At 45.2% G+C, this 27,927-nt stretch overlaps 1 protein-coding gene across 14 annotated transcripts in view; it reads right to left on the bottom strand.

Moving 5' to 3' along the window:
* The window catches only part of LOC144127803 (FMRFamide receptor-like), a 1,107,197-nt gene that overhangs the window by 136,763 nt on the left and 942,507 nt on the right, over positions 1 to 27,927 (bottom strand). For 13 of the 14 annotated variants that reach the window (XR_013313569.1, XM_077660725.1, XM_077660726.1 and 10 more), the window contains one exon: positions 21,819 to 22,040. The exons of the other annotated variant lie outside the window; for it this stretch is intronic. The gene's annotated coding sequence lies outside the window, so the exon portion shown is untranslated. The remainder of the gene's footprint in view (positions 1 to 21,818; positions 22,041 to 27,927) is intronic. 14 annotated transcript variants of the gene reach the window in all.

Below are 27,927 nucleotides of genomic sequence, written 5' to 3'. Positions count from 1 at the left end.
TCACAGTGATAGTCAAAACTAATAATTTTGTATTTTGCAAAGAGATGTCTTGTCGTAGAGTGATGATCAATATTGGCTAAGTAGCGAAGGTACCTTTTTTGCAGAACTATTATCTTCCCAATATTTGCTCTTGTGGTGCTTGCCCACACCAAACGGCAGTAGCTCACGTGCGGGGCGAATAATGCGTTATATAACTGATGTTTAAGTTCTTGCGGCAGAACAGTACGACATCGCGACATAGCTCCAGTCACTGAAGAGATTTTCCTTGCAACATAGTTGACATGAGTGTCCCAACTCAAATGGCACGAAAAATAGACACCGAGAATTTTGTGAGTATCGACAAGGTCAATATTTTTATCTTGAATCATTAGGGAATTTTCTAGAATGAATTTCTTATTTCTGGCTCGAAATAAAATAGCTTTCGTTTTCTGGGTGTTTATTTCTATGCGATTTAATTGGGACCAGAAAGGCAATTTTTCAAGTACATCCTTACAATGTGACACAAGGGCATTGGGATCATTATTAGAAATAAGCACAGTACTGTCATCTGCATATATAATGAATTGTAAACTGTTGTCAATATGAACTATGCCATTTATGTGTAAGTTAAACAGAAGCGGGCCTAATACACTCCCCTGTGGTACACCACAAGATATTGGAAGTTAGGATGACTGGTGGTTGCTAATACAGACACACTGGCTTCTATTGCTGAGGTACGAGTTAAGCAAATCATGAGATTTTCCGCAGATGTCATATGAAGTGAATTTTTTAAGAAGTATGTTATGGTCGAGGCAGTCAAAAGCTTCGCTGAAATCAACAAAAAGACCGAGCGTATATGTTCCCTTTTCAATGCTCTGTAGTATATTTTCTTTTATTGCAGGCAGCACCGTTACAGTAGATTTACCTTTTCTAAATCCAAACTGACAATCGGTCAGCGCCCTAGTTTTATCTAAGAAATTTATTAGGCGCGAGTAAATGATCTTTTCTAGTCCTTTGGAGAAAACAGGTAATATAGAAATCGGTCAATGATTAGTTGCTTCATTTCTGTTTCCACCTTTAAAGGTTACAGCGACTCTTGCTCGCTTCACGCCCTCAGGAAAGGTACCCGATTCTATTGCTAAATTAAATATATAAGACAGTACTGGACACAGAAATTCAATCGCGTACTTTATTGGTTTTATTTGTATGTTTTCATAATCAAGGGCCTTGCCGTTTTTTAAGCACAAAAATGTCCTGTGTACCTCAGTTTCGTCAGTAGGGCGAAGGAAGATGGTTTCAGGGGTACTGATGCTAATTTTGGGCAATGTTAAGCTGTAGTTGTAATGATTTGAGACATTGGTAAAGTGGTGATTAAAATGATCAGCAAGAGCTTCACCAATTAGGTCGGTGCCGTTGACCGTTAAGGTTTCAGGAGACGAATCGCCTTTACCTCTGCCGAGTACGTTATTTATTGTTTTCCAAATAATATCTGGTCGTTTTAGGCCTATGCTGGAAACAAGATGCTCGTAATAAGCTTTCTTTGCCTGCCTAAGCGTAGTATTTAGCTTATTTCTAAAGGTTTTAAATTCTATAAGGTTTTCCTCCGTCCGTGTGCGAAGAAACTGAAAGTAAAGACGGTTTTTCTGTTTGATTTGTTTCGGATGCCCGCGTGTCACACAAGGTTTCTTCGCCTTTTTAGAACGTTTTAGTGCTCTAAATGGGAAATGTGCTGTATACACTCTCGTAATTATTTCTATGAATTCGAAGTATGCTTCGTCAACTTTAGTTGACTTAAACACAGGGCTCCAGTCACACGTATTGATACTGTTTTTAAACGACTCGATCGAGTCGTTTGAGATATGCTGAGAACTGAATGATTCTGAGAGTTTTTGGCTTAATTTTGTGTTTTTGACATATGTCATAAAGACACGACAGTGGTCACTGATGTCACTGGTAACAGTGCCAGCACTGGTAACAATACATGTGTTCGTGATAATTAGAAGGTCAAAGCAGCTTGACACTGTAACACGGGTTGGCGAGGTGATCAGGTTTGTAAAGCCAGAAGCTTGAATCATATTTCTGAGTTCATTTGCATGATTGCTAGCTCATAGAATGTTAATATTAAAGTCACCTCCAACAATTAAACAAAACTTCTTTCTGCTGGCATATTCCAATAACTCATCAAGTTTATTTAGAAACGCTTTGATATTTCCTTGTGGAGGACGGTACAAGACGGAAACAACTTCATTATAATGACGGAAGGTAATAAGCTCATAGTCACCTGTTGTCAGAGTTAAATCGGAGATTATTTCACAAGTTAGGCCCGACTCGATAACGTCCCCCCGAGTAGCGGCAGAAGAACTCCATCGCGCCCGAGAGGGGGAACACGAAAGCAAAGGACTGTCACGAATCGAAAGCGTGGTCTTGCCTGACGGCCGGCACTCCAGTGCCCGTTCAGATATCGCTCAAGTTTTCACAGCCCACTACGCCTCGTGTGTTCCTCTCTGAACACGCCAGCAGAAATGCGAATTTAAGGAGTAGGGTTCTAGAGCTGTGTGGGCGGTACACGTCCCCGGAAATAAATAGGGCAGCGCTCTGCGGCCCGGCTAGTAAGGATGAAGTACGAGCGGCGCTAGCTCGTATGAGGGCGTCCGCAGCTCCCGGCCCACACGAAATTCTTGCCGGGTTCTATTCGGCGTTCTTTGAGATTCTCGGCGAACACTTAACGGCCATAGTAAATTCAGTGCTTCTGGAAGGTGTGAAGCCATCGTCTTTTTCATTGGGGCACGTATTTCTCATCCCCAAGCCAGATATGCCCCTCTCGGACCCAGGTTCATGGAGACCAAAAACGTTGATTAACACAGACTACAAAGTGGTCGCTACGGTTTTAACCGACCGTTTGAAGCCGTGCTTAGGCGACGTGGTCAGCCCGCTCCAGAGCTCGTCAGTCTTGGGTATATCAATCTTCTCTTCACTGGCTCTCACACGCGACCGTTTTGCGTACGCTCAGGCAATAGAACTGAATGGTTGTTTCATCTCCCTCGATCAAAACAAAGCCTTTGATAGAGTCGAGCATGACTACTTGTTCACAGCCTTGTCATGTCTGGGCCTTCCGGACAAATTTACTAACGTAGTAGGTGCCCTATTTTCCGGGCTGTCTAGTCAGCTGGTTTTGAATGGGGCGTTGAGCGGGAAGATTTGCGTGACGCGAGGAGTTAGACAGGGTTGTCCCCTCTCACCCGCTCTCTTCGTGCTCTCACTGGACCCCTTGCTCCGTGCAGTTGAGGACCACCCAGCTATCCGAGGATTCCCCTTTCCGGGGCAGGGAAGAGTTCCTGTGTCCGCTTACGCGGACGACATCTCGCTGTTCTTGCGAGATGCGGACAGGTTTCTTGACTTCTTGTAGGTTTTCAACGAATATGCGGCCCTCTCAGGGACTCAGTCGAACACCATAAAGAGCCAAGCACTGAGCTTTGGCACGTTTCAGGAATCGTTGTCTGAGGGAGTCCAGTTCGTCGATGGCGTGCGAGTGCTAGGGATCGTTTTTAAGTCAGCAGGTGCGTCGCCAAAATCATGGGACGACGCTATCACTCGAGCGCGACGGGCCATAGACTCGATGCCACAGCTCGAACTTTCTTTGAATGCCAAAGCACTGTTCTTTCGTACCTGAGCAGCTGCGTACGCTTGTTTCGATGCGCGTATTGCTCCGATGCCGCGTCGCGTGGCAGGGAAGCTGAACTAGCTCGTAGGCCAAGTACTCTGGAACGGAAAGCCGGCCCCAGTATCACGGCAAGTTTTGCCCGCGGAACGCGACAGAGGAGGTTTGAGCCTACCCTCCTGGCAGGCAACAGCGCGAGCTTTCGCCACCAAAGCAGTTCTTGACCTGCTGGCGGCCCAGGCGTACAGGGGTCGACCACTAGTCCTGTATTGGTTGGGTAGCGGGAGTCGGCTCTTCCTAACGCAGCGACACACGGGACCTCTGGCAGAGCTACCTATGCCATTTTACAAAGTGGCAAGTGACTTTTTCCGTTTCTGGCTCCGCCAGTTTCCGGACGCGGATATACGCGAAACACCAGTGGCACGTGTTAGTGCGGCGGTGGCTGTTTTAGAGCTCCTGACCAGGTAGAAAAAATATCAAGAAAGTGGCAGTCTTTCGTTTCGAGCCCGTTGCCAAAAGAAGTACAAGACTTCGAATGGCGTCGCCGTTGGCAAGTACTGCCGACGAAGGAGCGTCCCGCAAAATGGGGCGTCGTACCAAATGCGCGCTGCACCAATTGTGGCGCTGTTGAGACACATCGGCACGCCCTGGAAGACTGCGTCGTAGCACGTACTTTGTGGCTGCTGATCTACAGGATGTTTAGGGTGCGCCCGCGCCAGCGCAACTCGCGAAGGCGCTCAATCTTCGAGCGTTTCGTGATCGCCGTAGTGATGTACGTGCTTTGGAAGCGACGTAACTTTGCCGAAGTGCGCGGAAGACGGCAACGCGCCATGTTTCCACTCTTGAGGAGCGTGCGCCTCATTGTGTGGGAATTCCTAGAAAAAGAGCAGACAGTAGGCGGCGAGGCGCTGTTCTTGCGGCGCTGGTCGACCCAGTTTATTTCCGCACATGGGAACAGAGTCGCGCTCCCACCTATGCAGTACTAGATAATATTCGATGGTTTGCCCTGAGTTTGTCGTAGTAACGGGAACGATCCCCTTACCTATTTATGCCCATATATGGGAACAAGGGTAGTACGCAGATGGTAACTTTTCCCCGACCTTGAACCTCATTCCACCCTTCTCCTTTCCCTAACCACCGCTTACCGAGATGTATGTTGGATTTGGAAGGAGTCTGTGCATTGGTATTTACTGTACACATATTTTTCGCCTCTTCGGTACCTGTTTCTGTTCAAATTGGTGACTGCTTAAGCCATTTCTTTGCACCTGTTGTTTCGAGATTATCTTAGGTACTATTCGGGTCTACTTATTGCCTGTTGTACTAATAAATTCTCTTTGTGACCACCGCGTACTGAGATGTGTGTTGGATTTGGAAAGTGGCCGTGCCATGTATATACTTACTGTATATAGATTTTTGACCTATTTGGTACCTGTTTTTTTCTGTCCGAATTGGTGACTGCTTTGGCCATTCTGTGGTTTCGAGAGTACCTTATGTACTATTCGTGTCCAAATAATGTCTGGTGTAAAAATAAATTCTCTTTGTGGGTACACTCGTCCGCTGCCGTCGCTAATAAACAGCTGTTACGTTTTATGTTGGGATTCGTCCTTCGACAGAATGACTTCCCACAAGCGCATTGTCTCAAAGCAGATTCGAAACTATTCCCGCGTATTTGTGTACTGTTGGTTTCTTTTGTAAAACAGCGCGAACAACGTCGGACAAGAACAAGAATGACACAGGACGTTGTTCTTGTCCGACGTTGTTCGCGCTGTTTTACAAAAGATGCATATGTGCCAACTCGCCCAACTGGACTTTCTGCTTAGCCATATTCTGAACGTAAAAGCGCAAAAAACACAAGGACACAGACTAAGGCAGACAACACGAGCGCTTACTTCCAACTGATTTTATTTCATGCAAGAAGCGAAATTTATACTCTTGATAAGTGTCTGCACATGCTTACAGGGCAATTACCGCAGAGTTATGACTGATACCAGTTATCATGTAACACATATGAAAGATGTCAGATATGCCATCTCTTTTTGTGACAGCAGAATTGATGGAGCACTTATGCAATCATCCCCAGCTCGCGCTATCTCCAAAGCTTCCACAATTTCTCGGCTAATTTGGCATTTGTGCACGTAAAGGACTTTGCACTTGTGAAAGAGAGGACGACAACCCTCTTTACTTTTTCTTTTGCACTTTAAACAATGAATGCTCATGTGCCCCCTTTTTTGTTGTTCACAACGTAGTCATGCTCGCTCAACCGCTCGTTCATGCATCGTCCCGTTTGGCCTATATAGTATTTTCCACATGATAAGGGCACTTTATAAACAACACCTTCATTGCATCTCACAAACGGCTTTTGATGCCTGATTTTGCAACCAGTTTTTCTTTCGTTTCCTGAAGTACTTTGCTTACATAATGACATCAGCTTATTTGGGGCAGAGAACACCACGTCAACGTTTGCCCAACGTATACATCTGTTTGCCCAACGTATACACCTATACATCTGTGATACAGGCCAGCGATACAGGGCCAGTCTTAGTTCTTCTGTTGTCAATGATATTGTCAAAATACCGGGCGCTTCAAATTTGGTGCTATATGCTGACGACACGAATGTGTTCCTCTCTGGATTTCATTTAGAGGCATTATTTATGGATGCGGACAATTGGATGTTAAGCTTAACCTCATGGCTGGGATGTAACCGCCTCGCACTGAACACAAGCAAGCCAAAATATATACTATTCCGCTCTAAAGGCACTACAATGCAAACATTTTCATCTTTAAAGTTTAATGGTATGGACATAAATCAGTCCGACTACCAGATTCTTAGGTGTTACTTTCCAGGAAAATCTTTTGTGGAATGCGCATTATGACGCACTTAGAATTGATCTCCCTCACGCTCTAGGAATCTTAGAGTAAGGTGTTATCTTCCAGTTAGTATCAAACGAAAGATATACTATTCTCTTATCCACTCAGGGCTTTGCAATAGCTTACTCGTGTGGCAAACGACAATTAAAACATATTTAGAATCCCCACTATCGATTCAAAGAGAGCAATACGAGCTATCGGTAACTTAGAGCTGACGGATACTTGCGCGCCTTAATTCAAATCGAATGGGATTCTTGAAATACGTAGGCTCTACAAATACCAATTAACACTTAAAGTTTATCATCAATAACGGTCCGATGAAAAGACTTGAATCAAAATATCATGAAAAAGGAGTTCATGCGACTTAAGAGGGTTCACCAGTGACAGTGTCCATAGGAAATGCATGGAAACTTTCAGAAGCTGTAGCGTGTCTAAAAATGGCTCGATTTTTATGAGGTCTGTGGCAGCGTTTTGTTCCTTAATGAATGGAAGAAATGTTGCAGACAAATGTTATTTCTTAAGTTTCATTTTTTTACAAATCAGAGGTAAATATCCAGAAAAATTGCACCTTTAGATATGTCGGTCTTTCATGAGATCACGTGAAAAAACTAAGCCAGATATCAGAATTTCGTCCGCAGCATTTCCTCCCTTTTTCTTTCTTGATTATCAATCCGCAATTTTCATTCATATTGAGCATAGTATTTGCGTTTTACAGGCTCTGAAAGTTGTGTAGGTATATTCTGCGGGGATTTGAAATTCGCGCCAAATTTAACTAGCGCGACGTGACTCCATCTGGCGTCAGAATATTTTGTCGCTACTACACTCTACCACCAGCCTCTTGGTTGTCTGGGTTCGTGCGCCCAGGTTTTTAATCAGAACTTGGACGGACCTGCGCTCTTTTTTTCCTTTTTTCTTGGTTGTGCTGTATTCGGAAAGGATTTCTGCGTTTCTTTTTTGCTCGGGCTCTTGGTGCGGAAAGGAAGTGGAATGCAAGGCGGCACCCAAAAGTGCACCCAAGGCGGCACCCAAAGGCCGATAGCGGCCGGCGATTACATGAACCCACAGGCCTGGTCGTTTGAAAACCGGTACTGGTACGCACGCCTAGCCGGGAGTCGACGGTTCGGGTTAGGTGACTCAACTCGACCCTGAACCGATGTGCTTGTAAACGCTGTTGGGTCGAAAAGTAGAGTTATTGAGAGGGAAGGGAATAAATACGAACTTGCTTTCCACGTGCGCCGTCGCACCTCCGATACAGCGATGGCGTGCCTCAATCTTGGAGGCTGCTACTGCTTGCTCGACGCTTGGTGTCGACACAGCTGAACCGCTATCGAATCGCTAAATCGAGTTCGTGTAAACACGCAGTGGTTGAGTTGGATTTACCATGCTCAACCAGAACCCCGAATCGGCCCGAAGCAATCGGGTTCATGTAAACAGGGCTAATGGCGTAGATTGATTCTCATGGCGTAGCGATTAACCTCCTTTCACTGGGGCACTTGCCAATCACCTGCGATTTCTCGCTGTACTCGCGGACAACTATCTATTCCCGTGCAACAGCCCACATCAAAGGGAGAAAGGACCGTCTCCTTCCTTTTCCTGCTCAGCCCCTGCTGCACTGTAACTGCGACGTCATGAGAACCGGTCGAAGCCAACGCTCGGCTTTGGCTCCAAGCTAGTGAAACCAGAATGTGTCGGATCGGCATCGAAACATCGGTTCTCTAACCAATATTTGGTCGAGCGTCGCTCTTTATACCCAATTCTCCTTGCGACCAGTCATATCTCTGCCAGAATGTTTGCGTTATCAGTGCAGGTGCTGTCCACTGTACGCGCGTAAGCATGGTTGCACCTTATCTGCAGCAAGGAGCTGGCGGGTTTCCGAGCCCCCAACTCCAGAATAGACATCTCTGTGGTGCGAATAATGTGATGTCAGACGTTCATGGCCTGGCTGGCAAAATCATCCAGTTTTGCTTCTGAACCGGTTTCGCATGTGTCAAGCGTTCCCCAACCGTCTTTATTCTCCCAATTAGATACGCCTCGGTATGCGCCGCACCTAGTCGCACCTCCTGCACTACGCTTCCAAAAGTCGCGCATGTCAATCAAAAAAACGCTCGGAAGGGGTGCTATATAAATACATAAAATATATAAAAGAACATAATATAGCAGAGCTCATAAAGAGACTTTTTCGGAAACCATAGTAGGTGTGGAATTTTCGCTTTCAAACCCCTGACGTCATGACAATTCCAGTGCGCTGCCGTTTTTGTGTTCAGAAAGAGCACACGCGGTTGGCGTGGCTGCAGTGGCCATCTTCTATTAAATTGCAATTTTTGTTATTTTTAACAATAAACTACTACTAGCAACTTTGTCCAAAACAGTTGGTAGTCGCTTGTGCAATGGCGAAATTCGCGTTCAAAGTCACCACAAATAGCAACAGGACGATCTCAGTGTTTTTGCAAACCACGCATCTCACCCTTTTACCCAAGTCTGATTTGTTTCGTGATGAAATTATAAGCAGTGAAGGAGACATGAAACGAAGTATTTCAGCAGTAATTTAGTTACTGAAGTGACTTTCGCCCATAAATACATTTAAATGAAGAATTCGGCGACTCCGATAGCAACAAACGCGCTCAGTGGTCATCGAAGAGGAACCTTCAAGATAAGGCGCTTAAAACAACTACAACAACCCAGAATAATTTCGAAATAGTTGCGCCTGGCTGCATTCCTTCTAGATAGCGCTGGTAGGATCTCGCATAACGAAGTGATATTACCGCGCGCCAACGGTTTTGAACTTGAACAAACAGTTTCGAAGCATTCCTTTTGTCACAGAAGCATCGGCCGGATGCTTGAACAAAAAGTAAGGTCAACAACAACAAAGACAATGGAAAATAAACACTGACAGCGTAAACAATGAGAGCGCAAAAAGCTTTTCACAGAGGCCGCGCCGTCGAATCGGCGTCCACACTCGTACACGGTCACCAAGATTGTATTGCGTGTGGCGTCGGAGGAATACGCGGAATACGGAATAGCCGGCCAAATTGCGGAAGGGAAGGTGTTCGCAGGGTGTGTCAATGACTCAAAAGATGACTCACACTCATCTGTTCTGGCTAGCCTAAACCAACACTGCTTCTAACTACAGGCTGTATACCCCACCCTATCATTGTAAATGTATTTTCGCAGAAAAGATGCGAGGGAGCTTAGGGGGACCCAAACCGGAAAACGTACTTTTCCTTGTGGCACATGTGTGGTGGGTTCCTGGAAAAGGGTCCATTCTGTGACCACCACCCCTTAAGACGGTTTATTCTTTTGTGCTTCGGTCTCCCTGCTTTGGCAGGATATACACAGAAAGTTCTCGGCCCTACTTTTTGTTCGCGGAAGGACTAATACTTTCGTGTCGCGGTCGAGAAGATATCGCGGTAGAATTTACACACCTGGAGGGGTAATAGAAGTTCCCTCCTTCTTGTGGTACTTAAGTGCTGCCATCTATCGACAGTAAAAGTTCAAATCTGAGTTGCCTCGTAGCTGGTGACCCCTCTTAAAGGAATATTAAAATCAAGCCCCGAACGCGAACGAACTACGGGTACCAAAGATTAAGCTATCAGATACCAGATCTGATAAACCACTATTTAATGATTAAAGATGTATTAACAACTGATCGTTCTCCATGTTAAGAAAATACTGGAGAATACGTTTTTGATGGAAGAGTAGCGCTTTAATTTTTTTAATAACTTTTCTCAAGTCGACAGTTTAAGTCATGTTTATGTATTTTGGTTGTTCTATTTTTATCTGTTTTGTATACTGGATTTTGTTTTCAACCTTGCGTTGCTAGTAGAACTGTATAATTAATCTTGTTGGTATTTTACGCCTGTAGAGATTTCTGATGTGTGAAAAAAAGGTGGTTTGCTTTCCTTCAGAAGTGCTCCTTAAAACATGTTTATCTTGTTTCTCATCCGTTTCCAAACCGCGCCTCTTATTTTTCTTCTTTACCTGTACATGAGTGTCAACTGCTGCTTTCCACAGGGTGGCTTGACCGCGTCAGGCAGTTTCTTGCCTTTAGTCAGGTCCCCAAAGACAATGATGTTTTATTTTTTGAATATATTAAAAAAAATCTTTTTAAAGCGGACATTTCATATCTTGAACGGATTTGTTGATCACGCATGAGATTTCTTTCTGCGCATGCCTAGGTTTTCTGTACATTTCTTGCTTTTCAGAGAATAAAGTAAGATGAAGTCAGCGCTTGTCCTACGTCCTCCTTCTTCTCTGTGTGTTTTTTTTTATTTTGGCGCTACTATTTTGCTTTGTCGAGTACAATTAATTAAGGTCTTTTAAACCTAGTTGGCCCTTTATCAAAATCAATGTGTCAAAATAAGTGGCAAAAGCCCTACCGAAATAAAAGCAAACGCCTTTACAAAAGCTTTTAAATAAATGCAAAAGCTCTACCGACCGCAACAGTACCAGAAGTCGGCAAATTTTTCGTGGAGTGCATTCTTCTGTGACATGGGGCTCCCGATGTGGTCATCGCCGGCAGAGGAACAGCGACCATGGCGGAACTGACACAAGACATCCTTCGCTACAGCAAGACAAGCCACAGGCGGAAAACTGCATAAATAAATATTAAATAAGTGTTCGCGGACGAGGCGTCTAGTTTCCTTTACAAGCGTTTTGAAATTTCGAAAGTGCTACGATTTATGCCTTCTGGCTTACGATAAAGAGGTGCTTTTGCTGTAATGCCACGGAACCTGTTTCATAAAAAAGTGTATCGTGCTTTACAGAACGAGTTTTAGAGGAAAGAAGGCGTAAATCTTTAAAAAGTAAGATCAAAACCAAAAAAGCTGTCTCTCTTTGAATCTCACCCAATTAGCTCAGTCCGTTGAAAAAGCCACGGATGTGAATCTTGATATGCTTTTTTCTGCTAAGACACATAAGATGGAGTGCCTCTTAAGAATTGTTGTTTCGAAGGCCGGCACTTGGCAAAAGTGAATCTCACAATTTCTGCAAAAAGGTCTAAGGAGCTAGTTGTTGACGACCCCTTCTTGGTAATAACTTCAAAGTGTGAGATTTCTTTTCTTCAGAAATCTGAAAGAAAAAATCCTGTTGCTTTCTCAGTCGATATAAAAGACCTCTACTATTCGCTCCCCCAAACTATTTGTTACAGTGCGTAAAAGGCTGTATCGAGAAAGCTGGTGTTCTCGCCATCCAGAATTCAGTGCGTGTGAGCGTTTTAGGTTTCTTGGAGCCCTTAAGCACATATCTTAATTCTACATTTGCTAAGTGGGGCGATGACCTGTTTTTACAAAAACAAGGAATATGTACAAGATCCAGTGTTGCTCCACTTTTAAGTGATATTTTTTTAGCTGAATATGACCAAAGGTTTTTTGCCCGTGTTGAAGCACTAGGAGAGTTAAAGGGCTTTCGTTTTGTAGATGATTTTTTAATCTTTTTAGACACCACTTGTATAACCCTCGACGAGTCCGTGGGACGTAATTCAAATCATTTTTCAGACCGCTTGCCTTCAATGGTAGTCAAAGCATAATCTTTCTTGATATCTAGTCAAATTTTTCTGGTCACACATGAGAGATTGATCATCCTAAGGAAGGAACAATGTCTTTGTCTTTCACTTCTGCGCACTCAAAGCTGCTCATCAAAGGAAACATATATCCTTTAGGGTTTCTTAAATGTCTTAAAAAGCCACGCCCTCATGCGACTGAGGAGAGCGTGTTTCTGCAGTCACAAAGGTTGCAAGACGCGGGTAATCCGCTCCACTTGCTGGTATCAATGGACGAAGGACTAGTCAGAACGAAAAAAGAAAAACTACGATGCAGCATGAGCTAGATTAGACAACTGAAGAAAGAAAATTTCCTGTTATTTCATTTATGCATAGGCTATTACACAAACTGAGAAAAATTGGCAACAGGGTAAACATAAACGTCTTGTTTTCTGGCCCGAATAAGGTGAGTGCCCTGTGCAGAAAAAGCACTTCTGGAAACCAGGGAAAAACCGCTTGCACAACCAGGCACCAAAAGCTGCTTGTAAGATGCCCAGAAGGCGTTGTGTAGATGGTGCCCTTCACATGTGGGAAATTTTATATAGGGCAAACAGGAATTAAGACGCCTAAATGAGATGTTAGGAGAGCATGATTACAACGTGGAAAACAAAAGAGGGGGGCACATGAGTATCCATTGTATCAAGTGCAAGTGTAGGAGCAAGAAAAGCAAGGAAGGCTGTCGTCCCCGTTTTTACAGACCTAAAATACTTTTTAAAAGCAGATGTCAAATAACGCGAGCGATTCTGGAGGCGTTAGAGATAGTCCGAGGGGGCGATGGTTGCGTAGGCACTCCATCAATTTTGATGTCCGTAAAAGAGATGCCATATCTTACATCAGGCAGGTGGGTTGCCCGATAGAATGCGTCAGTCATAGCTCGTTGGTAATGGTCTTGTAAGCATGCATGCGCAGGTGATTACCAAGAGTATAAAATTGTTTTTCGCAGGAAATAAAATCAGCTGCAAGTAAGCGCTTCATACGTCTCCCTTATTCAGTCGTTCTTGTTTTTTTAGCACTTTCATTGTCAGAGTTCTTACCATCCGCAGACCAACAGACTCACAGAGCGCCAGACCAACACCATCGCTGACATGGTCGGATTGTATGTCTATGCCTAACACAAGACCTGGGACGTTATCGTGCCTTACATCCCCTTCGCCTACAACAGCGCAGTACAGGAGACCACCCAGATGACGCCTTTTAGGCTCGTCCAAAACAGGGAGGCCACGACCACTCTAGACGCCATCCTGCCGAACGTTACCGAATAACTCAATGTCGACGTAGCCGCCAACCTGCAACGCGCAGCAGAAGCCCGAAGACTTGCCATAGATCAAAAACAAGCAGCGGACCGACGTCAGACGCTACAACCTGCGAAAATGCCACATGGCATACAAGCCAGGAAACCGAGTCTGTGTTTGGACGCCAGTTAGCGGCCGCGGATTGAGTGAAAAACTTTTGCGTCACTATTTCGGCCTGTAAAATTTTTTCGTCGACTAGGGCAACTGGAATGTGAAGTCGTCCTTAAGGAGATGACTGCACCCTAGCGGCGACCCGCCGCGGCGGCTCAGTGGTTAGGGCGCTTGGCTACTGATCAGGAGTGGCCGGGTTCAAACCCGACCGCGGCGGCTGCATTTTTATGGAGGCCAAACGGTAAGGCGCCCGAGTGCTGTGCGATGTCAGTGCACGTTAAAGATTTCCACGTGGTCGAAATTATTCCGAAGCCCTCCACTACGGCACGTCTTTCTTCCTTTCTTCTCTTACTCCCTCCTTTATCACTTCCTTTACGGCGCGGTCCGCCGATATGTGAGATAGATACTCCGCCATTTCCTTTTCCCAGAAACCAACCAACCAGCGCCGCCGCGTATGATCGTAAGTTGCCCATGTCGTCCTCCTACTAAAGCCCCATTATGCGCGCTAAAGGGGGCTGTGTTTCCGTTCACGGTGTTTATTGCGCACTTTCCGTTTTATTTGTTTCTAGTCATCTTATTTGTTTTAAAGCACCAGGTTGATGCTTCCTTGAGAGGGGAGTAACGTGGCGAATGTGTGTACAGTTTGTACATTCTACAAAGCGGCTGGCACGCGGCTTTATCTCTCTGTTTGCAAAATGGGACCCGATTTATCTAGATTGATCGCCTTCAGGCTTAGCTAATTCTACGTTCTTCCAGAATGATGTCGTAACATTAAACGCCTTATCTCGAAAGCTCGCTATCATCTTTCAATTGAGCACGGCCGAGAGCGGCGGGCATTATGTTCGACGACCGCCGAGCACGCTTGCTGCTACGCCGCCGCCGAGTGATCCAGTCCATTGTGGGCGCAAGTAAGCCAAATAAAGAGCTTCGTTGGAAGCCCTTTTCGCTCTCTTCCTGCAGAACTGACTGCTTCCAGTACTGGATGAAAATATATAACAGATAATGGGTCATTTCATAGGGGCCAGCACGGTTTTCGGCTGGGAATGTCAATGGTCACATAATTAATGTAAACACTACATGGTTTTATTGAATCATTAACCAGAAGGGCCAAATTGACATCATTTTCTTAGACTTTAGGAAAGCCTTCGAACAGGTAAACAAGAAAACTTTTAAGCAAGAGCGAATCAGTACTCAGAAACCCAAATATCATGCGTTGGCTAGAATCTTTCCTGTTGGGCAGCAGGCAGTCTTCCAGTGGGCTCGGCAGCACATCTGCTGTGGCACGAATTCAGAGCGACTTCGTCTTTTTCGCACAACTTGAAAACATTACGTCCGAGTTACGCATCCGAGCAGCCATCGCGCCTTCCTAGTGCTGCCGAGCCCACATTATTGTTGCATGATTGTCCTGGGTTGCGGTCGCATTGTCTCGAATTTACTTAAGCAGTCTGGTGATATTCCGGTGAACCCCCGTCCTGGCAACAATACCCGAGCAAACTGCGCGAATAAGGCGCCTTCTAACCAATCATCTGCTACCGAGGCGTCCCGCGAACTAATCGCATCTCTTCAAGAGCTAAAAACTGGTCAATCAACACTGTTAAACGACATAAGGCCCATGAAAACAAAACTCGCAGAGAATGACGAAAAATTTTCCCGACATTCAAGAAAGCTTCACAAATATTGAAAAAGAATGCAACATATTAGCTGAAATCAAGGAAGACTTCAAAGCCGTTCAGCGGCTCCCAGCGAGCAACTCAAAGCCGATAGCTGCTCTGACAAACCGCCTTGACGATGCTGAAGAAAGGGCGTGCCCTCAAAATTAGCTCTTTTTTGGGGGCTGGCTGACAACGAAAGCAAAATATGCGTATATGCCGCGCTCAGGGAAGGCCATTTTTACCGTTCCCTTCGTCACACTCGAAACTATTAAAGAGAGGCGTCGCATTTACCTGCATGAGATCAGCCCTGTTAAAGTAGTGCCAACATAAAACTGCGGAAAACTTCCAGGCCCAGCTTAATAAGTTGAAGCAGGCGGCTTTCTTCCAGCTCTCCTCCAGGCAGTGGTTGAATCGCTGATGTGGAAGCTGCGGGACAAGACGCGCGGGCGAAAGCATGCGGCCCCCCTTGGCAAAGGCCAGCTAGAGGTTATGCCTTATGTGCATAGAATAACTCATAACCTGATGAAGGTAGCTGCTAAGCAGGGGATCCGTCTTGTGTTCTCCGCCGCCTACAAGTTGTCTCAACTTTGCAGGCGTGTGGCGGATGGTCCGTGCAGCGCCGCTTGCACCACTATAAGCACGAGTACCACCAGTACGTGCATTGCTCTACTGATGTGGTGTACCAGTTTCCGCTGCCAAACTGGCCAATGTATCAGTGATAGACTGCGGGTGCATTCCGCTCTCTCAAGGGTGAAATTGGCGCTAATCTCGCCAGACACTCCAGGGAATGCAATGGTTGTTACCTCAAGCATAATACAATTATCGTAGGAAGCGGAAAGTCTAGATTTGAGCGGGAGATTTTGGAAGCAGCACACATGCACAAACTTGACCTTGACACCTGTGTAATTGAGCCTCCTCTGGCGCTTTCAGATGAAGAGTGCTGTTTTTTGATAAACCAGATATAGTTGTGTCACCCCTTTGCAGTATTTTTTTCATTGTGATCTGTGAGTTTACCACGTGTTATTCTTGTGTTTTTATGATTTCATGGCATTCCACGCGCAGACGCAATGTTATGCTGCTATGTGTTTCTTCATAATAAACGTCATTTGCTTGTTACCGCTTGTTCTGCCCACCTCGTCTTACGTCCGATACTGAATTCGCGGTTCTTTTACATTTTAAACATGTCAGACCAACAGGCCTTAGGTTTCCTCTTGTTGAACATCACAAACTGGCGAAGATGTTTATCCTTTTTTGTTAAACTGCAGTAAAACAGTATGTGTGACAATAGCACGCAAGCACCAGCCACAACAAAACAGAGTGAACTGAGTGACAGAAGGCATATACTTGGGAGTGGCAATTACTTCAGAACTGCAATGCAACACACTCGTAATTAGCATAGTTGCCAGAGTGAACAAAGGACTGGGAATCATTAGGCGATCACTTAAACATGCTGCACAGGGCACTAAACTTACGGCTTGTAAGATGCTGGTAGGCCCACTGATGGAGTGTGCGTGTCAGGTGTGGGATCCGTCCACTGACGCTAAAAAGCGAGCCGGAGCGAGTGCAGTGACGTGCACATTGTTTTATTGATTCTCGCTTCCGAAGACAGGACTCAGTTAAGACAAGGCTTAGCTAACCTGCTCTCTCTTCAGTTCCGAAGGAAACGAACAAGTCTGATTCTTTTCTATAAGATCATAAACAACATTGTACTCATAAATAAGAGGCAATGTATAAGTGAAGCCACTTCACGCGTTATTCGGGGTAAACATCGTAGGCATGTAAACGAGGAAAGTTTTTGTAAAGAGTGGTATGAGCATTTCTTCTGCTATCCACACACAAAAGACGAACAAACCACCAGAACATGTGGTGCTCGCATCAAATGTAGATAAGTTGCCTTCCCGTGTTCTTGCACTGTTAAAGTATAGTGCCTGATATAAAGTGGGTTTGCGTTGTGTTAGAATTTTTGCATTGTTCTGTCTTTTGTTGTATCTTGATTTTCGCTCACGTTTGTTTATTTGTTGCGAAAATATCACTGCAATTATAGAAGTGCTTAAACTTTGCATTGACTGGACGGCGCTGGCGTTTTGTAACAATGTTGACCCTTTTGTTTTCTGTGGAATATCCCTGTTACACCATTCCTATCTTGGTCCTGACCGGGCTGTTAGTATCTCTAATAAACAAATAAATGCCTGTTCGCATTCTATATATTGTTTTTGTTTCTGGTGCCTTGAGAAGTATTCAACAATTTCCCTTTTATTATTTTCCTGCAGTTTCTTCTGATCTTTTTCTTGCTGCACTTTTAGATAATGTTACTGGCTGGCCTTATAATACTCTGTTTTATAAGCAAAAGACTGCTCTTAAGCAGCGACGAGCTTTCTCTTCTAAAATAATTAGTTCTGTAAAATTGTATTCCGTAGAGGTCCCACAAACCATTAGACTATTGGTTAACTTAGAGTAAAGAGCAAAATAAATTTTTTAGCCACAGAAGTATCAGCCGCGATATTTTGAGCACACACTCATTGGTGCGAACAAATTTTACACTGAGGTTCTTTGCCTGTAAAGAACAGCTTATATTTTAGTGAAACCTAACTCGAAGAAACTCCTGAACATGACATCTATGTCTCCACAAATTTTACCGTTTGTTATGGCCTGGCCTTTTGGTAGGATAAATTAGACATAAGTGGTTTTCGAGGCACTCAAACGCAATCAATTTCATCTCAGCCAGTTTAAAAGGGGTGAAAAATAGTCGTTTACAGAAAATTTCACTGTGATTAGGTTAAATCAAAGAGAAAATATTGGTATCGTGTGCATTCATTATAACTTCAGTGTAACTGTCTATCCCTGCAATTCGTGACGGAAGCCAGCAGGCACAGAAGCCTGGGGATGTTTTTTTTTTTGTTGCATTCGTCAATAGGATATTAATAGGGTAATTAGTACTCTTACTAATTTTTATTGTTTTTACAAGACAACTGATTAGAAAGCAGAAGAAAAAACAACTCTATACCGCTGGTGAGTTTCAAACCCACAACCTCCGAATTTCGAGTCCGGTGCTCTACCAACTTCTTTAGGCTACCTGTATAGCCTCTCCAGAAGGCAGGTGGCTCAAGCAGTTACAGAGTATTTGTTTCCTGTACCGTTGTGTCGGCAACCCTTTCTGGAGTTCCTTGACACCAGTGTTTAAAACGTGTTAGGCGAATGTTCATTTCTTCTGCCGCAAAAACATTATTCTTTAAACTGCACACATCCACGCTGCCTGTGAAGGCATGGCTTCGTGCTAAGGAGATGCTTGCGTCATGGACGGCGAAATGCCGCCTGTGCTATACACCAGGGACAAATGACCATTTTTCTGTTCTGTTCATTTGCGCCATGTTCCTCTGGGACATATTACAACGAAAAATTAATGAAGTTGACATCACATCCTTCAGTATCCGTTTTTTGCCTGTGGAGAAAGACTGTGTTGTGCCATTATGGTCTGTTTGTGTTGCTGGGAATATTTAGTGACTGGAAGAGCCGCATGATGGACGCCACGCCGAATCACCACGGCATTCGAAATCTGGTTTCGTGAGCAATGCGCTTTGGTGCGGAGCGCTTATGCTGCCCTTAAAGAGCCACCTAGCTCACTCCCCTATCTGGATGCATGTTTGTGCCTCCCAGACTTTTGATGTTTGGGAAGGTGAAGACGTACAGGGGTATGGTGGCCTGGTGTTCTGTGGCGTAAGCGCACTTAGATTTTTCTTTTCGGCCCTATTTCGATGCAATAAAGAAAAAAAAACTCACCTACGGCGACGGCTGTGCAATCTTCTGTTTTGGGGGTATTTATGTGTAGTGTAGCCATCCTTGAGAGTGTTCGCCACTTGCACCCTCACGACACCGGCGAACGTATTTTCCGTTTGATACACAGCAGGCAACGCTGCGGAGGCTGTGGTAGTAGTGCGTCCGAGAAACAATATTGCTGCGCCACTTATCGTTTGCCTTTCTCGAAACATAGGTGAGGTTTTGGACGACAACAAAGAGCGGTATAAAACGAAGTGGCAGCGCTGAAAATTGCGTTCAAAGCTGTGAGCCGGTCAGTACTCAGAACATCTGGCTATAATTTTCACTGAGTGTGACCGGCTTTTTAGGCGCGGATATGCCAATTCCCACGTATAGACCGGCAAGGATATTCTTGCTCCTCCAAGTCTCAATGAGTTGGAGGACGAAAACGTGGCAAGATATAAAACGAAGTCGAGGAGATTGCCATTCGCGCACTTACTGAGATCTGTCGCAACGAGTACGTTTGTATCCACCTTGGTTCTATAGGTCGAACTATGCTTTCGGCGCGGACTTAGCCTGCGCGAACAGGCGCGCTAGCTTTGGCAGAGTTGCCTGCTATGCATGGAACGGAGTATAGTTCGTCCTATATCAGCGCGAGTGCAACGTAGGAATGTGGTCGAACGGAGAGGGTGGAAGCTGGGCGAAACCCTTTTATGCCACCTATGGCATCAAGGCTGCCAGATTCGAGGCCGTCGATAAACGCCTTCCTTGGCTCATTAGTGACATGTACAGAAGTTGTGGACGGAAGTTCTCTCCGCGAATTGTCAATCATAATTTGTACGCTAAATAAAGTAAAATGGGAAAGTTGATTGAGCAAGAGCTCCTAAGCCACACATATGTAATGAATTAAAAAAAACTGGTAATTAAAAATAAATAAAAAATGAAACGGGATCAACAATAAAAAGGTAAAAAGCAAACTTAATAATAACAAAGAAATTGAAAATAATGAAAAATGAAGGGAGAAACACAGGACAGAAAAAGGCTTTCGCATTTCCACTCTTAAGTAGACGTAAGTGCAATCCTGTAATTTTTTTAAGCATACAAGTAAAGGGAAAAGAGGCGCTCGTTATGACATACACCAGGGAAGCCGATAGCCATGGAAACTAAGGAGCATTAAGGATCCTTTCTTTTAATTTGTAGTCTTTCATAAACGAGACTTTAATAAGTCCAGAAGAAAAAACAAACGCATGCCGCCGCTGGGATCCGGATCATCGACCTTCAAATTTCTTATCCTGTGCACTACCAACTGAGCTACGGCGACTTTTTTTTCTTCATTTCAACTGAGCTACGGAGACGGCTGCCCAATCTTCTTCTTTCGCAGTTATTTTATGTGTAGTGTGACCGAACCTTGAGAGTGTTCACAAGCGCCACCCTCGTCCATAGCGGCGGACATAGTACGTCCTGTATTACTGCGAGTGCCACGCAGGGACGTGGTCGATCGATGAGACCGGAAGCTGTGCGAAATACTTTTATGCTACCTATGCCATCAAGGCTGCCGGATTCAAGGCCCTCGTTAACATATTAAGCATGCAAGTGAAGGGAAAACAGGGGGTCGTTATGAAGTACATGACGGAAGCCAATAGCCACCGAAACCGAGCTGCATTAGTCACGTTTATTTTTTAATTTGTGGTTTTTCATCAATAGGAGACTGAGAAAAGCAGAAAAAACAACGATATTCCGCCGGTGGCATACGAACCCACGACCTGCCGCTATTGCCGAGGGCGGCGCTTATGAACATTCTCCAGGTTCGGTTTAACTACACATAAATACCCCAAAAGCATAAAATTAGACAGGCGTCGCCGTAGTTTAGTTGGTAGAGCACAGGACGCGAAAATCGGAGGTCGTGGTTTCGCATCCTACCGGCTACTTGTGATTGTTTTTTCTTCGGCTTTTCTTAATCTAGATTTCATGAAAAACTACAAATTAAAAAAAGTCCCCGATGCTCCTTGGTTTCGGTGGCCGTTGGCTTCGGTCATGTATCCATCTTATTGAAGCCTTTTACTTGGGCAAATGAAAAATTTCGGATGATTCATCTCTACGCTGGAACACCTTCTTTCCGGACGTCCAGGCTAATTTCCATTCGGCTGCATTTTTTCTTTTTCATCGCTTCCTAAAGCAGTGTGTTGCTTTTTGGTGTCAAATGCTTGTTCACAAAGACCGGAGTTCTTCCTTCCAGACCATGCATCTGGCGCCAGTATTCTCCTTCCTGAATTCTGACAGCAGACAATTGTGCTTACTACGTCTTTCGAAGCGAAGAACTACGCTCTTGCAAGAGACTATAGCGCAGAGTAGACAGGACACAGAAGAAACGAACAACACGAGCGCTACGAACGCTCTTGACATCCGTTTTAGGAGAGCGTACAGGTGTGAATCTCAACCACGATATTCAGATTTTCCTGGCACTCTCGCCTATTTTTTTAACCTCAAGTAGGTTGTTCCCATCTGGGAGCGCCTTAATCTCGACGTAGTTCCCGCGTTGGTATCGTTCGAGCTGGTCGCATATATGCTATTGCTTCGCGTATTCGCCTTTCTGCGTGCTCTGCTTGAGGAAATTCTGCTTTAAGGCCTGAAATTTTTTTTTCAGTTGTAGTATTTTTGACATCGTTGCCAAATTCAGTGCAGTAAAATACACTTTTTTAAGCTTCCACATTGCTTTTCTCAAATCACGCCTCACATGCTCGAGAGCTGCAAGCATGCTAACAAGGAACAAACACGGAAAGTTTGTTCCGTCTTGTTCCTAAGCAGCGCCCCCCCCCCCCCCCCCCCCTTCGCAGTGCTTTTTCCAGCATATACGTTCCCCTCATTGAACACCCAAGCGCTGATAGAGCAAACTACAGGTATTGAGTGTAGATTGTTCGGCAGCGGTGCTGTACAAAGGATTACAGAACCAATGACACAAAGTTCCTTACCTGCGGATGCAAAGAACGGTGAGGTTTAGATCCGTGCTGTGTGTGTACCGCCGCCGAACTGTGAAATCCAGACAATGGGGCCTGTTTTATGTCGTGCGCTGTCTTCGAGACACTGCCGTAGTTTTCACGGGACCAGAATTCCGGCGGAGGCGCACTTTCCAACGTACGTGTGGCAGCGCTGAGCGAAGATGCAGCTTGATAATTCGAGGCGATGTGGGCGTACTGCGAAAGCAAACAGCGATGGTGTTTAGATCAGCACTGCATGAGCATCGGTACCGAAATGACATGCTCCTTATATAGAAAGCGACTAGAAAACGAGACACATACATATATTGAAGACTGTGCATCACATAATAAACAGCACATTATTTCACAGAATATGAAGCTACTTTGCGAAAACGAAACTAGCAAAAAATTGATAGTTTAGACAAACCGCAGACGGTAAACTAACGACCGATAACTTAAATATCTTACAAGAAATCACAAATATGCGCATGCTTCAAACAACGCGAAGGAAGGCTCAAAAGGAAGGAGACACCACGAGCACTGACTATCGGCTGGTGTCATTCCTTGTGTCTAGTCCTTCTCGCTGTTTAAATGTGAACGTTAACCAGAACCCAAATTCACAACACTTGTCCGCACCTACACTTAATGCAAATTCTAGTTACGAACAGTGGCATAAATCTGAGGAAACAGAACCACAGTAGTTCAACTTAAACCGACATGGTATTTGAAAATCGGCCGTTAATTTAATGTGTTTGTAGGAAAACAAGCAAAAATAGTTTATTGATGCTCGATTGAAATTATTCTGAAGCCGAATATTTAATAACAAATTCTCAAACACTCGATATGTCGTCAAAAGATATGGTGATGATGATGAAGTTTTTATGGCGCAAGGGCAGCTTTGGCTAAAGAGCGCCATGGCACAAGGTAGTTTTTCATTTCACAAGGTGGGGTCAAAGACCAATTTTCCAAGCATTTCATCCTACAGAAGCCAAGCACCAGGCACGGGAAAGCTTGTACCCATTGTATTACCTGTGGGCACCCGGCGGCACTGGGGATCGAATCCAGCCCCTTCTGCATGCGAGGCGGATGCTCAAACCACTAGGCCACCGCTGTAGTCAAAGGATATGAATAAATGTGTGTAAATATCTGAAATCCGTAATTAGATTCAGCCTTCAAACTGCTGTTCTTTAACGCAAAAATACTGTAACCGATGCAGGTCGTGCAATTTTATTTAATTGCCTTTGTATTTGCTTTTACAAGATTGTGTGCAAAAATTGCTGTTTGTTGTACTGCTATTGGAAAAAAACAGGGAGCACCTCCCCCATCCGAGTAATCTCCTCTGCATTGCTATTAGAAGAGGGGGGATGTGCTCCTTGTTCTTTCTGAGCTCGCTTTTTAGCTCTCAAATGATCTCAGTTCAGTTTATCTTTACATCTCATCATCATCGTCAACATCATCAGCCTGACTACACCGATTGCAGGGGAAAGGGGCCTCTCCCTTGTGTCTCCAATGAACCCCGTCCTACCTCTTTACACCTCCCAAGTCGTAAAATCTGTGGATAGCTAGGCAGGCGCGTTTCAATCGTGGAACTCATTTCGCTTGCAATTTTTTCAGCTGCCAGTTAGCGCTCGCCCTGTGTACCCCTGATGTCCTTGGTTGTCGCGCACTAATCCCCCCCCCACCCCCCACCCCCTCCAAGTCATGACTTACAGACCAACCCAAACTTCCATACTAAAAAAAAATGCGCAGAAACACGAGCACCAAACCGAGAAAAAAACAAGGACAAGCGCTAGCTCACAAGTCAAGTTCACTCCAAAGCCATGCATATATATTGTCACGTAGTGGTGACGGCAGTCGAAGCAGGGAGGAAGGCAGCCAAAAGTTGTTGTAAAACATTCAGGGGAGGGGGGGGGGGGCACTTTGTTGACCTCAAGTGCGGTGAGGCGAAAGCATTTAGCGCGATGTTGCTGCTTGTGTCACATATGGGCGGTTATAAGATGGTGATTAAGCACACATTTGTTTGTGAATCTTAAATGCTGAAGGCACAGGAGGGCGTGTGGGAGGCATCCGTCTGATTCGACGCCTTTCTGCAAACACTCTCCACCGTCCCAGACAAGGAGAACTACACACGCTTTGGCAGGAAGTAGCGTAGTCCTTGACACGCTCGGCTGCGCAACGGAAGGACGGTGGTTCGAATCCCTTCGTGTATAAATGTTTTCTTTTCTTATCGAGTTGCTGAATGCTGCTGAAGAGCCTAACGGACGGACGGACACCGCGAGTATGAGCCATTAAAAGCCTAAAAGAAAACTGTTTATTTGGGCTCACTTGCACCCGCAATGGACTGAATGACTCGGCGGCGGCGCACCAACAAGCGTGCTCAGCGGTCGTCGGACAAAATGGCCGCCTCTGTCGGCCCTCCTCAATTTATAGCTCATAGCGAACTTTCGAGAAAACGTTTTCAAAGTTACTAGAGCATTCTGGAACAAGGTAGAATCGGTCCGCCTGGATGCGAACAATCCAGATCAATCTGGTCGCGTCTTGCATTCACAAGCGAAGCGATAAAGCGGTGCGGCGGCAGCTTTGAAGATTGAAGAAACGAACACTACGATTGATTCGTGGCAATGTACCATGTGTTTCAGAAATGGTGATCAGTAATTTTTTAAAATAGGGTTGGGAGGTAAAGAAAAGCTTTTTGCGGCATAGTTATATCTGTGTTGGCGGACGCCAAAAAACAAGCGAATCATGTTAACTAGTAAAGTTTTTAAATAAATTCAGATAATTAAATTTTTAACTGTTGCTGATTGGCGCCCGCTTGCTATTAGTGGTTTGTACCGGCCGTTAGTAATAACCATACGAGCTTTTAGAATTTTGAAAACGCGATTACACTCGCCGCTGTGGCTCAAGTATTCTGGGCCATTTCTGGCACCATTCGAATACCGCGCGCCGGGGGCAGGGCAAAAGCGACGTCAATCAAATTGCGTCAATTTGTCACGTGGTCTGCACTGTCCCGTCCAGGCTCGAACATCGTGACTATGCGCGCGTCTGCTGGCGCTGCGCCGATGAAGAGTGATAAGGTGCTCCGATGGCCAGCATATCCTTTGCTGATGCATGGCGAGAGTGATAACCTAGGAACGCCGACAGCCCATGCAACGCCGCATAAATCGGCGCAAAGAATTCGGAAATAAGTCAAGAATGACAGCGGCGGAGACAGCTTAGGAAACGTCTTGGGAGTGGTCACCTCGTAAGCAGACTGTCTTCGCGTCAGTTGAGCTCTGACATGGCCGCGAGTGTTGGAGGCCACTTTTGGACCACTGAAATGGTTGACATTGTTACAGGGTGCGTGCGCGCGCAGAAGAATGCCACTTTAGCGGCACGGTTGTACGAAGATGCGAATCCTGGTTGCATTGTTCCTCTCGCTGCACTTTCAGAAGAGTCTTCAGTCGTTTTGCGAGAACAGGGTCGGTGCTCCCTCAACGTCAAAGAAGGGGCTCAGTTTTGAGCTAAAAGTTTGAAACTGGCGGCTTGGCCTATGTGAAAGTCAACCCAAAGGCCAGCGTGAAAGAAATCGCCGATTCATTGGGATGCAGTTTCCCTTCTGTTTGGAGAGTTCTCAAAAAGCACAACATGCACCCGTACAAGGTATGCCTGCACCAAGCACTGGGCATGCGGGAGCTGCGGTGTTCAATCCCAGTGCCTCCGGGTACCCATCGGTGATACAATGGTTTCAAGCTTTCCCCTGGTCAGGTGCTCGGCTTATTTAGGGTGAAATGCTTGGGAAATTGGTCTTTGACCCCAACATGAGAAGTAGAAAATACATTGTGTCATGGCGCTCTTTGGCCATAGATGCCCTTTCGCAACAAAAATCCATAATCATCATCATCACCAAGCACTCGGTGGGTATGATTTTCAGTGCCGGCTCGATTTCTGTAACTGGTGCATAATCATATGCGAGGAGAGCCATGAATTTTTAGACAACGTGATGGACCGATGATGCGCACTTCTTCAGAGATTCCAAGTTAAATCTGCACAACGCCCATTATTTTTCGGCCGCCAACCCATATTGGGTATGAGGACAAAGAAATGAGGTTCGGTGGTCCGCAAATGTATGGTGCAGGATATTTCCAGGACGCATTTTAGGCCCCTATTTTATTGACGTGACCCTCACCGGCAGGAACTACACCGAGTGCATCCTAAATGATGTGGCCATGAACTTCGCGTCAGAACTTCCGCGTAACGGGCTGAAGCTGATGTGGTTTCAGCACGACGGGGCTCCACCACACTCATTATCTCGTGCTGTGGACGTTTTGAACACGAACTTTCCCAGGCAGTGGATTGGGCACGGAGGACCGACTTTTTGGCCTCCGAGGTCACCAGACTTATCTTTCCTGGACTTTTTTCTCTGGGGATACGTTAAGAATAGGGTTTATACCATGCAGCCCTCCAGCCTTGATGATCTGAAGCATAGAATTAATGTGGCCTTGACAAGCATTCCGCAGGACATGACTGAGCGCTCTGTCCGCGCGGTGAAAGGACGTTTTTTGCTGTGCATTGGCATGGAAAGCAATGCATAGAAAAAAGGAAAAAAAGATAGATGTAATTATAAGAGACCGGAAGCGGGCAGAAGTGGGTGAGGGAACAAACGCGTGCTAATAACATCCTAGTCGGAATGAAGAGGAATAAATAGGCTTGGGCAGGACATGTACTGCGAAGGCAAGATAACCGCTGGTCCTTAAGGGTGTCGGAGTGGATTCCAAGAAAAAGTAAGCGCAGCAGGGGCGGCAGAAGGTTGGGTGGGCGGATGAGATTAGGAGGTTTGCAGGCAAAGGGTGGGCGCAGCTGGCAAAGGAGAGGGTTAATTGGAGAGACATGAGAGAGGCCTTTGCCCTGCAGTGGGTGTAGTCAGCATGATGATGATGACGCCATGGAATGGCACTAGCACGTGATGCAATGCTCTGGTATTGTAAAGCGGCGATGGGAAGAAATTCGAATGAAGCAAAGCCCCTCCCCCCCTCCCCAACTACGCGCTTCGTTATTCCTATTTCTTTTCATCGCGTTTATGCTTCGATGGTCGCAGAAATACGATAGAATCTTCCGTGATGCACTCTAGGACACCTCTCAGGTCTTTTTCTTACCACCAAAGTAAAAGCGCCATGAAAAGAAATTCGAACCACGGAGAGCTTAGGCGCTGCGTTCTTCGCGTTTCCTTCCATCGCGATAGTACACACAGCGTAATTGCTGACTGAGACACACATATTTTTTTCCTCCACACGCTCAAATTTTCTGCCGTGTAATAAACAGATTTTTATAGATAGATTTTTATGCTTCATGGTTGCACTGTCGATTATGTTAGACGCCGTTTTTAAAAGCTAAAGGTTCATTTAGTCCGCTTGAGCGTCATTACTGTTCGTCTAAATGTCACTCACATAAGTCATTGCACTTCAACCTTGTAAAGGTGACCTGCGTAGCTTGGAAACAGAATCCATAAACTATTGTAGGCATACTGTTAGGTCCTGCGTTTTCTGTCCTTTTTATTTTACAAAGGATCGCTTGGAAAAAGAGATCAGCACAGAAGAATTTATAGGTGTCGTTTGGTGACTCACGTATTGTTGAATATGAACGAGTCACGGCCTTGTTAATTATAATGTAAAACCAATTACCCCTGGTCATGTTTTTAGATACTCATGCTATTGTTGTGACCGCTATAGTTATTGAGCAGTCTTGGCGGAGGCATTCAAGGCTCTCAAATTTCAAGGCCTGTGAAAAACTATTAAAAGATACAAGGAATAAACGGGAAAGAAGAGTGAAGGCGACGAAGGGCAAGCGGCGCAAGAAAAACCTTTCGAGCAAAAAGTATTATCAAACCATCAATTGTCGACGCGGAAAAAACGAAACTTCGCGTGAAATAAAATCTATGGAGATAATTTACTGCATTTAAAGTGTCAGCGCAAGAAAAAACAACCACTGAGCACGCATTTCTTCCCTCAAAATTACCTGCGCGGCAAAATTTAAAAAAAATAACAGTACGCACTTAACTTCATTTTACATCTGCCGGAACGACAAGAACTTGACCTTCGTGTGCTTTCCTAGCAAAAAGGTTGGCGAT

Source organism: Amblyomma americanum, chromosome 4 (assembly GCF_052857255.1).
Source record: "Amblyomma americanum isolate KBUSLIRL-KWMA chromosome 4, ASM5285725v1, whole genome shotgun sequence".
Taxonomy (NCBI): domain Eukaryota; kingdom Metazoa; phylum Arthropoda; class Arachnida; order Ixodida; family Ixodidae; genus Amblyomma; species Amblyomma americanum.
This window is presented reverse-complemented; position numbering and strand designations above follow the sequence as displayed.